This window comes from Helicoverpa armigera, chromosome 9 (assembly GCF_030705265.1).
Source record: "Helicoverpa armigera isolate CAAS_96S chromosome 9, ASM3070526v1, whole genome shotgun sequence".
Classification (NCBI taxonomy): domain Eukaryota; kingdom Metazoa; phylum Arthropoda; class Insecta; order Lepidoptera; family Noctuidae; genus Helicoverpa; species Helicoverpa armigera.
Genome location: NC_087128.1, coordinates 1,643,350 through 1,656,424, shown reverse-complemented (window position 1 = coordinate 1,656,424; position 13,075 = coordinate 1,643,350). Strand labels below are relative to the sequence as shown.

Genomic DNA, 13,075 nt, shown 5'->3' with positions numbered 1-13,075 from the left:
TTGCGCATGATTTATTTTGGAGTAATTTCACTTAAATAGGATAGCAAAGTGTTAAAACTTTGGTTATCATTTTACATTAAAATGCGAGTTTCATTTTGGTGATCATTTACTATTTTTGTCTGCTATTTGCTACTATTTCTGGTGATCAGTTAAACATAAGCCTAAAGATAATTATTGGAAATAAAAATTAACATCGAGTCCTGCCTTATCGACTGTAGAGAAAAATTCTAGAAAATTTTAATTAATTTTCTTACCTTATCGACTATAGATGAAAATTATATAAATTAACAAAGATCATATTTTGCAAATTGAAAAGCCTAGAAGTCGGTGTCTAATGGATGTTACTAAGTTAATTTTGCCACTGACTTCTAGGCCGATGCACCTAAAATTAGTATTTTTTTTGCTTTTTAGTGTTTTGGGAACTCGGTTTAATTTTTTTGTAAAAAGGTTATTTATTTAAAGCTTTTCAGTGATACGAATAGTTGTCACTATCCATACAAGTGGGAAGTTCTCAACAATACAAAGAATATAAGTCCAAACGAGGTATTTTACATATTCAGTTGTCGAGTTCCCTTGACTTTCTCTGGTCTCCATCATCAGGTCAGCTCCAAACCTTCACTGTTGCAAAGGTCTTGTCAATACAAATAATTTAAGCCCAAACACGAGGTAGTTTACATATTCAGTTGTCGAGTTCCCTCGACCCTCTCTGGTCTCCATCATCAGGTCAGCTCCAAATCTTCACAGTTGAATAGTGCTTTTAGGCGTACACCTAAGTGTCAAGTTTTTACCCTATGTATGCCTACAAGTTTTGAAGGTTGCCCTCGATTTCTCAGGATTTTCATCATCAAATCCTGACCTGATGAATATGGGACCAACTGCCAGCTATTCCAAGTCGAACAAAAAAAGAATCACGTAAATCGGTCTATAAACCTCGGAGTAATCGATGTGTATGTGTAACCTCCTCCTTTTTGGGAAGTCGGTTAAAATGGAATAATTTTATCAAATTAGTGTATTGTCATCGGTCCTCAATAAATCTACAAAGTTTGAACGAAATCTGGCCGTTTAAAGTGGGTCAAAATCGCGCCCAAAGAAGTCGGTTACAAACAAACATACAAACCTACAAACATACAAACATACAGGTGAAGCTAATAAAAAGCGTGTAAAAACCAAGAAACGCCCACAAAATCGTACGATATCAAGCGTGTTATGATAAACAAAGAATCACGACCTTGCCAACTAACGAATTCATTACCGCGGACTTGACTTAATAAACTTTGACATTATCGAGCACGCCGATAAAAATAACAATCGCAATATTAAGACATGCCATTCAAGAGTTTTTAACATAAATACATATTAAAGTAAGCCTTAAAATTCGGGCTGACATTGGCCGTCGTTATAAATACTGTTTTGCAATGTATTTCCGCAGTCCTAAGTTTTTTATGCGTATTAAAAATGTGGGAAACATTTAACACCATAATTGAGAAAACTGAAGTTTTGCCGCGTCCTTTGCGTCCTTAATGGCAACTTGCAGAAATTTTCTATGAGTAGGCTCAGATCAAAGAATATCTTTGATCTGAAACTTTGTACACACCATAAAATTTGACGCGAACTAAACAAGAAAGCGCATAAAATTATCAATGATACGTTTTTACTAATTTCAACTTCCCATGTTTTACTTAAATGTTTTCTTCAGGATTCAGATAAAAAAATCTAAACGACTAGTTTCGAAAGTACAGACACTAGCAACCTACCCGAATCTGACAAATTTTAACAATCAAATATGAACCTTGCACTATTATGACAAGGTTGAAAATCTATTGAAGACATTTGACAGACTATATGGTAGGTTCGTAATCGTCACTATACCTCCCACAGAGTTTTCTTCCTGCAATCAAAGAAGCAATTTGTCGCTTCAAGCGGGTAAGTCGTCGTGAGAGAAATCGGCACGTTCGACTGTAATGAAGACTAAACGGCATAATGACAGAGGTGACAGGTGAAACAGCCTTTTATGTGAAAGAAGCCACGGAAACATGGGCGCAACATGATTCACAGCACGATGTTTTGGAGATGAGAAACGAAGATATTGCTGAGAAATTCAACAATAGCATTCTGTAGAATATAGATAGTCGTGGTGGCCTAGTGGGTAAAGAACCAACCTCTCGAGTATGACCACATCAATCGCTGATAAAAGGTGAAGGATAATATCTTGAAGGAAACCTGGACTTTAAAGTCAGAAAGGACCAACCCGCATTGAGCAAGCGTGATGATTAAATGCTCAATCCTTCTCCGTGTGAGAGGAAGCCTGTGCCCAGCAGTGGGACGATAAAAAATGGCTGTAGCAGTAACGGTAATCTGTATAAATATTACTCAATACTCAATAACTTTAGACAATTTTTAGTGGCAAAACAGAGTATTGCATGTAAATTGGAGGATGTTATGTGCACCTATAATTTTGTATTGTTACGAAGTTACATCTCCTAACGTTTTCGATATTTTTACTCATTAAGCAGTTAATTTACTTCGCAGAATTCTGGTGTCAATGAGAGCTAGATTGTAATTTGTGAAGTCATTGCTCTTTAAGGTCAAAGATAGATGCGCAAATGTCAAATCAAACCAACAGTCTTATTAGTATGTCATTGGAAGCTCTTGGGGAATAATGTCCACACCCACTAAAACATTTTTATCAAGGTTCATGTGTGCCATGACCTTAAGTTGCCTATTTATTATTTCAAGCTATTTCTACAAAATGATAACCGTCAATTTCTGGCACTTACCTATCTTAAATAATGCAGACTCTGGTTTTAAGTGCATCTTTGGCAAGCATAACTTCACTTTGTCCATTTCGATATTTATCTATACTAATACTAATATTATAAAGCTGAAGAGTTTGTTGGTTTGTTTGTTTGCTTGAACGCGCTAATCTCAGGATCTACTGGTCCGATTTGAAAAATTCTTTCAGTGTTCGATAGCCCATTTATCGAGGATATATTATCACGCTAAGACCAAAAGGAGCGGAACACCAATGAAGAATGTTTCAAAATCGAGGGATATTTTCCTATTGAGAGAGCTTACGATGCGTGCGCTGCGTAAACGGTTAAAGTTTCGAAAAATCATGTATGACAGAATTGTTCCCCTTTAAAAGTTCTAAAAAACAGTCCGCGACAGCATATGTCTATCTTTTAAGCTCACTATAACCGTCGCAAGTTAAAGTCAGCGTTAGCCCAAAGTAACTATTCCACGCGGACGAAGTCGCGGGCGGTAGCTAGTAGAGAAATATAACAAACTCTGTTCAAAGTCCGAAGCATATAACAAGTACATACATACTATGTATTCAATATTTATTGATTTGTTATAAACACAGTAATATATAACGATAATTAATTAATCAGTAAAAGTAAATAGAGTTGATCATGGTAAACAATGTGACATCACTTCTGAGTATAATGACATCGTTTTGGTATCGATCACGGAGTACGCAACACGTGGAGTTCTTAGTGATTTATTTATTGATTGACTTATCTATACTAATATTGTAAAGCTGAAGAGTTTGTTTGTTTGTTCGAACGCGCTAATCTCAGGAACTACTGGTCCGATTTGAAAAATTCTTTCAGTATTAGATAGCCCATTTATCGAGGAAGGCTATAAGCTTACGTGAGGTTACGTGAAGAGGTTCCTACGGGATGCGGGTGAAACCGCTGGCAGAAGCTAGTTGACTTATATACCTCTACATTTGTTATAAGTAGGAGTGTATTTGTAATATCTATATCTCAACTCACCGGATTCTTTATTTCTTTAGATTCTTTGGCTAAAATCGACTAGTTTTTTAAAATGTATTTATTAATTCCCGTTTACATTGATCCGTTTTGCTTACTAACAATAATCCATATTCTCGTTGTATGAACTAGGGAAAATGTTGAGTTTGGATATTTATTGGTTTGGGTATTTTACACATAGAAATAACTATCAAGTACATAATACCATTTTATGTATGGAAACAGTAACATCAAGTTATATCATTTCATAAATGGAAAAGTGACTGAATAGAAATTTTACATATTCCATTATTTTCACCAGAAATGTTCACTTAACATGCATCATACACACTTCATAACACTTTGAATTGTAAGAGCATGTAATTCATCTATTATTCTCAGATACACGCGCCTAGGCATTCGAAAACACGCTATAAATCAGTCGCAAGCGCATATGACGCGACAAGAGGAATGGACGGGTATTTATAGAGAATTTGTCATGTCTTTCATTAGTTTGTTTGTATGCTAGGTGCAAGGATTTTAATATCGCTGTGACTGTTGTTAGAAGTTTGTTATATCAGGGGCGCGATTCTGCTAATTTTACTTAAGCGACATAGGATTCACATCCGACTGAGATCCAATCATGACTCAATTACGATTGAAGCGTATGTGGCGTTCCGATATTTTTTCTTTTAAATAAACGTTTTTATCATTTTCTGTGATTCAATAATGAATCATATTGTCTGCAAATGACTTACGAATGCAAAATGATTGTAGAGCAAACTATCGTATATACCAAATGGCAGAGCAATGGCAAAGCAATGAAATGTCATCGGAATACGATTGGTCTTAAGTATATTAGTAGCAGAATTCCCGCTAAGGATAACTTACTGGTGGAATATCGCCCTTAGTTTAGTTAGTTGTATGTATGTATCTACTTACGGGCGTTTTCCCTCACTTTGGACACATACAACTAACATACTTAATTCATATTTATTTACAGTTTTACACACCTTAACCGCACGGGACAACATTTCATAATAATGTGACAACTGTCCTGGGCTCCAGGGCGCGGCACTATTGGAAAACGGGTCACCGCTCTAGTTTAAACAACACAATAGTTAATTGCTTCCCTTGACGATTTGCGGTATTAACCAACTTAATATAATTGTATTAGGTAACCGCCTTTGACGTAATTAAGTTATAAATAATCTATGGTAATATTACAGCTATACTTTATTTGTTTGCTTAAATGTACTAATAATAGGAACTACTGGTCCCATTAAAATAATTATTTCAGTGTTGGATAGCCCATTTATCAAGTAAGGCTATTTATTTTTATCTGGGTAAAGTCAAGTAGTTTCCGTGGGTTGAGGGAGAAACCACTGGCAGAAGCTTGTCTTTAATATAAATATAGGTTTTGTACATCTCTGTTATATACATATAAGTATGTAAGATATTTGGCGTTTTCCTTTAAAATAGTGCATGGCTCGGTTTTGTATATATATTCGAATGTAATTGCGTAACAGTGATGTTCTGTGAAGTCTGTTTAACGTCTGTAAATCAGCTTGTGAAATGCTCACGATATTTTAAGATGGATCGTATTGGTTTCCATTGAGTCACGTCACGAGAAAGTATGAATAAGTACATCTGAGTTGTGGAGGTACGATATTATATTTTTAGCTTCTTGAAAGGTACGAATTTGTAAGTAGATTTACACTGGTGATATATTTTTTCTCAGAATATTTGACAACATAGTTGGGAAAAGGCTCGGCAGATGAAGACTATATCTACTGACTAAAGTCTACGATAACTGGGTACGTAACAAGATAAGATTAGCCTATGATAGAAATGACTGACATTGCTCATCTTATCATTTAGTCTATTTAAGCCTCTTTCTAGATAAACTAGAAAACTAGTCAGATACCGATAATAAATAGGACAAAAGGAATACATGTAACTTAATATACTGTAGATGCATTATTATTTTTAAACCAACTTCCCAAAAAGATTGAAGTACTCAATTCATCGGGATCTTTGTTTTTTACCGAATACTTACTCAAATACCGATTTGCAAAATTAGTTTTGGTAAAAATACTAACGGTGTTTTTATTTCACTTTTTTCTCGTGAGGCATTGGAAACAAACTACGTACCGTTTCGTTTTACAACTTTTTAATTTACGTCACCAGCGGTGCTTACTCGCTTAAATTTATGATTCGCTCAAAGAAACACTTAGCTGTTTTACGTTCCTACCGTTCACCCGTAGATTTTGAGAGCCAACTGAGGCTTATATGTGCGTTAGGGGATAGAGGACGTTTTAGTATTTTATGCAACTTTTTCATGGATCAGATGTCATCACAAGGTCTTAATGGTACTAATGATGACAGTAGAATGATGTCCTCCTAGCCGATTATCGGCTACGGCGGCTGTTCTCAATTAAGGAGATCAGCCAATTGCGCAGGACATATTACAGTGCACAAGCATTTGCGCAGACACAGGTGCACTCCCTATTCCTTCAGTCTCATAACCCGATGGGACGGCAATCCGACACGACCGGAGAGAGATCAGGCGCAGGACCGACATTTACGTGCTCTCCGATGCACGGGTGTATCAAACACCAATTTCCAGACTCCGGGCTGCTTTGTGAAAGTCTTCTAAAACCCACAAAGCCATTTCGGCCCGACCCGGGAATCGAACCCGAGACCTCGTGCTCAGCAGCCGCACTTGCTACAGCTAGACCAACGAGGCAGTTAAGGCAGTAGAATATGGGGAAGAAGACGAGGCTACGTTGGAGACCGGTTTTCTCCAGTAATACTCGGAACAGGAAGGTCTCTATTGCTATGGGTAGGACAGAGGAGAAATCAAAGAGGACAAAATCATGTTCTTACTGAAGCTCTTTGTATTTCAGTGACGGGGATACTATTAAAAAAATGTTTATCTTTGATCTTCAATCGAACATATTATTTCTGTTTAACTTTCCTTTAGATTTTCTTTTTATAACTTCTTGCCGAAATATCAGGTTTTGTAATAAGGTTTAGCTCCTATATTTGCAAGAGCCTATACCTACATAAACGAATGTAGTCATTATGTATGTCGTATAATATTTAAAAGGTTTCATAAGCACACTTTCTAACATTAAAATTATATAGCCAATCATTGATGTCTAAAGTTATCTAATAATAAAGTAATATGCGAAATGTTGGAACGGCAATTTGCGAAATTAACAGACGACCTTCATTTATAAGTGGTGGGCTTGGCACCAAATTATTGGACAATTATTACTGTTATATAATCTAGATAATAATAGGCAAATAGTTCTAAATCTACTTTCGATTTTTATTAATATTAGTCACGGTAAAAGTCTTACCCAAATGGCTTTAAAATTGCAAAATCTATGCTTGGTATCGTTCTGTAATCTGAATCTTCCTTAAATTCAGTTTCCTAGTACGGCTTAGAATTTTCTAAAGGAAATTACGAAACCTAGTACGTTTTCCCATCCACCGTTGTGCACCCGTTATAGGTACATAACATTTGAATTTCAAATACGGAGCACATTTTGCAAAAATCCGAGCCAGCCTAGGTATTCCTTCTTTGAGTACTATCAGAGCTTCAAATGCACCTGCAAACCCTGTATAATATTTATCTGCACGATCATGTACAGACAAAAATTAAAAAACGAACAAATCTACATAAAAACTACAACAAAGAAATCGGTTTAAAATCTATTCGAGCAGCACCACTTTTGTCTAAAACCAACTAAAGATTTGAAGTACAAAAGAGTATAAAACCTACTTTGGCAGCGATTACTTTTACCCCAACAATGGCAGACAATCGGTGATCTGGGCCGATCGCCTGAACAAATTGATTGTTACAAACTATAACTAGGTAACTGTACAACTGACCCGTTCCGATTCGCAACTAATGTACAGTTTTGGCAACGTCTCTAGTTCAAGTACAATCAATGCCAAGGTTGGCATGCAAATCGTACGTGTGAGCAAATTGTAAATCAATAGTAATGCTAGATACGGCATTATGTTTTGTAGCAACGGTACTTGTTGAAAACTTACGTCAGTATGTTCCGTTTGCTGCAAATGGAATTTAGAAATGATCGAAATGGACTACTGTATTCGATTCATCTTCGTTTAGTCTTTCAAGTGCTATTTTTGAAATGTTTCCAAAAGATTATGTCCATGAATCGAATATTATGACACATTTATTAAAAGATCGTGCCATTTAGCGGGCACTATTCCAGACTCGGTCTAAAATTGTTTATTTCAGATGTTTGATGAAATAGGTGATTGTTCTTTCGTCCGGTCGACCTTGAATTCTTAGCCAAAATGTCTCGTCGTAACATTTAAAACCGGCCCGTTTACAACTATTAAACAAATAGCTACGACGACTTTTACTATCGATAAAAAGTTATTACTTAATACAATATCATTAGGTTCATAAAAATGATCGATTAATCACACATACAATCGATTGAATATCGATACAAATTAATCGAGTTACGTAATACCAAAAGTGAATGTACGATTAGGTCGTATACCCGTAGTTAATGAGTTCTGTATGCAAATAGGTGAATATCTAGGCTAGATTGTGTTAACATTGCCCTGTTCGTTAGGTAACGAGTTTCGATTTCGAATTTTTGATAAGCTTTTACTAGTTGAGAAGTAAGAGTAGTTATAAGCAGTGAAATTGTGGTTACGATAAGAAGTCTCACATCTTAACAGACAGTACTGATCACAGACCAGCCCGAATAACGATGTCAGGAATTACAGGTAAGTTCAAATCCTATTACAGAAAACTGATTGGCAGCAGAAATAGACAAAATGCGAGAACAAGTTGTTCCCCACTACTACTATTAAGGCTCCGAGAAAGATGGTTATAAGAGTTTAGATAATGCCATCGATAAATCAGGCATACTTATCCATAAAGGATCATTTCGTAAGACCAAAAGGTCACACCATAGACACGAGTATTCGTTTACAATGTTACATCATGCTAAATTGGTTTTCTATCATTTATGAAACAACACAAAGTGTATGAAGGTACGTTTACACACGGGTGTAGCTCACCCGCGTTCGTGAAATACTCGTAAATAATTTATTTACACCAATATTTAGGTATGTTATGCGTTTGTTTCCAATTGTTTTACGATGATAGATGAAAGTAATAATATTCTCGTTATTCTTTATGGAAACTATAGATTTCTCTTTTGATGACACCATATTGCGATTTATTTTGAAAACTTTATAGCTTCAAACCATATTTGGTAACCAACGTAATAGAATAACTATCGATCTATTACAAAAGAAAACTAACCATGGAAATAAACTAATCAGTCGTGCGTTTGTACGATTTTCATGGCAACATTTATTCGATGAAGAAGACAGGGTTAATAGAAAAGTTATATCAGGTCAGCTTTTCAAATAGGCAATAGACAATGTATGTTCCTAACTAGTTATAATGTTATAATATCCTACAGACCAAAACAACGTAACGTATCTATTTCATTACATGATTACTTACATTAAAAATAACATCTACTTTTGCCAACCAACTTTTTGTATTAAAAAACATCATCATAGTAATTTGGCGCTTGCAATATTTTCATCCAACGTTTATTATCTTCAAACAATTTTTCAAGACGCCAAATACTCATCAATAACACGCTTGATTTATAGATTTTATCTCCAGTAAACAAAGTTGCAACATAAATGAATTCGCCAACTGAAAACATACCTACCATGGGGATTTAGATCAATTAAATACCAGTGCTTTCTGACCTCCCACCCCCCTCCGTGTGAACGAAAATTGTTTGAAATCGGTGGAATTCTGAGAAGTTGCAAAGGTCAACGTAAATTAGATCTTCAGTGCATTGAAGTGTCAGGTTGGCGGGCTTCCAAGGCGCTTACGCCATTTTATAGCGATATTTATATTAATGTTATGTTTTACGTGAATAAATGTTATGTTAGTGTAATTGTTAGTAAGAGAGTTGAATGAAATTCTAACCTAAGGCGTTTGTTTTTGTTTTAAAGGCGTTTAGAAGTAGTCTTTATTCCACGATCTGCCGTTCAAAATAGTTCAAAATTCAAGAAAATATTTTTAAAGATAGCATGTTATTGTGGTCTCCTAGACAAATAGCATACTCAGCCAGTGAATAGACCGAACAAGAACTACAAAAAAATATGACTGACACACATTGTCCAAATAGGTCATTCCGAGCCTTTTCACAATGAACTTACAACATTTAGGCCCGTTACAGAGATGATAAAAAATAGACAGACAGACAGTATAATTACCATCAAAGTCATTCCTCAGTATATATCGCAAATTGTACAAATAACTGTTACGAATAACAGTTATTTTCAACGAGTTATTAGCTAGCGATTTTTCGCACGACGCGACTTTACTCCAATTTATCATGACACCCATTTCTATAGACTTTGTATACGAAGGGAGGTCTTTCAATACTAGTTATAATATGACTCATACTTCAGTTAAATCGATTTCTTTAACTACTGGTAATATACGGGGTTCCGTAGTGAAATTACGATTTATGTATATCCTGCTTTTTCAGGTTTGTTATTAGATAATTTATGATGACAAGGATAATTATGATGAAGAAACTTATACTTAGCTATCCTTTTAGACAGCTTGTATTTTAAGCTTAGATTAATTTAATTTAAGAATTATTAAAGAAGGCAATCAAAGATTGGTAAAGCATATTTACAGCAGCATTGAAACCAATGATAAAGAGAAATAAATGCCTTTCTAAGTACAGCTTTAGTCAAAACCCTTTACTATTCCGCAGTCAGCCATTTGACGACACACACTTAAGAGCTTTTCGAAAATCACTCTTTTGAAGTTTTAGAAATACTTCAGTCATCTTCGGGGCTGCAAAACTCGAGAACTAGAAGTTTCTAAGTTAACACAAACACATACTAACCTACGTTATTCCTCAAGCAACATATTAAGCTGACTTATTGAAGGATTGACCTGTTTCCACTCCGTCCATTACGGAACTATTTCGCACCGGCAGTAATCCGCTTAAATTGTAAGTTTTCCTTGCATAATATTAGAAGTTGAGAGCTCAAAGACTAGAGTCTTTGTAAATAAAATCTATCTAATCTAGTCTTAGAAGACTAGATAGATTTTATTTATAAGAAGCATAATGTGTTCTTTTGAATAGTACACACATCAATACATCTATATGTAACTTAAATAGGTACTAAAAGATTTAGAAAAAATATTACGACGTAGGTAGTCAAGGCACGTCAAATTGACAATCTAAGCTTAGTTATGTATCTGTGGAACAAAGGGTCTTAAATCAAAGGTTTATTTTGCACTTGCAATAGGTACCTGGATATAAATAAAGAAACAAATAATATTAGAAATAATAAATATTGTAAATAAAGAACATAAGGGTCTTTATACTTGCGGAACCCTAAGCAGAAGTAATAAATAAAGAAAAGAACAAGTGGTCAATATTTTTTTATACCCAAACGAATATCAATAAGTCGTTCATAGTTTGGCCCAGATTTGAGTAGGGCGGCCAAACGTTCAAGAATAAGACGGACAGTCCTATTGATGTTCTAATTTTGAAACCGTCACAAAACAAAAACGAGCGTTCTTTTTTTCAAATCTTTAAGCTCAATAAAAAAGTTATGTAGTGAAAGACGTTTAATGTTTACTAATACCGATTTTGTATATCTAAATAAATGTGAAGGTTACAGTGTTCTAACTTCTAGGTCTGTACACATTAATATAGTAAATATTTATTAACAGATCACCTATTTTGGCATTGAGACAGGTTACCTCAGAGTCGGTTAAAAATTACTTTAATTCCGAGTCTACATTTGAAGCAGTTCCTTTCGGCAGTGGGTAAAACCGGGTGAAACAGCTTGGTAATAAATACTATAGGCCACTGGTTAGCTGTCATTGGCCCGCATTGGTAACTCAATCACTGACTATGGCGGCTAGTTAACTGTTACGTATTCCGCACTAATTAACACTCTAAAGGTCAATGCACTGTAATGAGGTAATTAATTCGCTATCTCATAAAACACTCTCACAGGACAATTTGTCACTTATTACTAATTATCGCAATCATGAAATATCCTTTTAAAACTTGCGCGGATAAAACCACAAATAAATAAATAAATCGTAGGTATATTATTTTTGGAAAACAAACTCCTGTCATTGGAGATAAGTATTATCCTTAAATACCATTTAACATGGTGTCCCTATTTCCAAGATATTCGACACACTGATGAATGAACACAATTAAAGATGATATCTACAATACGTTTTGTACCTACGCGTTACAATGTTTCTTTAAAAAAAAACTTCACAATAGTGGCCGGTTGTAAAAGATTTATTTGTATCAATTACACACTTAAAAAAACCGGCCAAGTGCGAGTCGGACTCGTGCACGAAGGGTTCCGTAAATTACAGTTAAATCAACCTATCTCAAAAACTATAAGAGATACTTTGATCAAACCAAAAATCGTTGAAAGAGTTAATTAGCATGCATCACCTCTATTTTTTTTAGAATTTTATACCCCGTAGTTATAAAAATAGAGGGGGGGGGACATACTTTTTACGACTTTGAGAGCCGATATCTCAAAAACCGTTCACTTTAAGAAAAATGTTTTTTAGAAAACTTTATATCATTTTAAAAGACCTTTCCATTGATACCCCACACGGGTATGTACATCGAAAAAAAAATTTCATCCCTCAGTTACATGTATGGGGGGCCCCACCCCCAATTCTTTTTTTTACTATTTAGTGTCATATTTTTGTAGCGGTTCATACAACACATATTCCCATCAAATTTCATCACTGTAGTACTTATAGTTTCCGAGTAAATCGGCTGTGACAGACGGACAGACGGACAGACGGACATGACGAAACTATAAGGGTTCCGTTTTTGCCATTTTGGCTACGGAACCCTAAAAAAATGGCTTTTGTGGTCTCGGCAATCATTTTGAGCAGTCAGGTCGTTGCAAAAAATATAGACTCTTTCCGCCTTACCACAAAAACTTTTAAAAGTCAGTTTAACACCTGTTTGAAAAAATGACAAATTATGACGTTGAAATAAGGTCCATTTTGCAGCCACACTTTTTTTAGACAAGTGTTTGACATATGTTTAATTTTTTGTAGTAAGACCATTAGATACTTAAAATTGTACATTGGCCTGAACCTATCATTACTGCCAAATCTTGCCTACTGTAGGTACTTAGTTATAAATCCAGAAGTCTCTATTCACTTCGGGTCATTGCGATCTAACTGTTTAGATAAAAGATCTTTGCCC

At 35.2% G+C, this 13,075-nt stretch overlaps 1 protein-coding gene across 4 annotated transcripts in view; it reads right to left on the bottom strand.

The window, feature by feature from the left end:
* The window catches only part of LOC110372723 (uncharacterized protein), a 386,544-nt gene that overhangs the window by 315,605 nt on the left and 57,864 nt on the right, over positions 1 to 13,075 (bottom strand). The gene's annotated exons all lie outside the window — the stretch shown is intronic.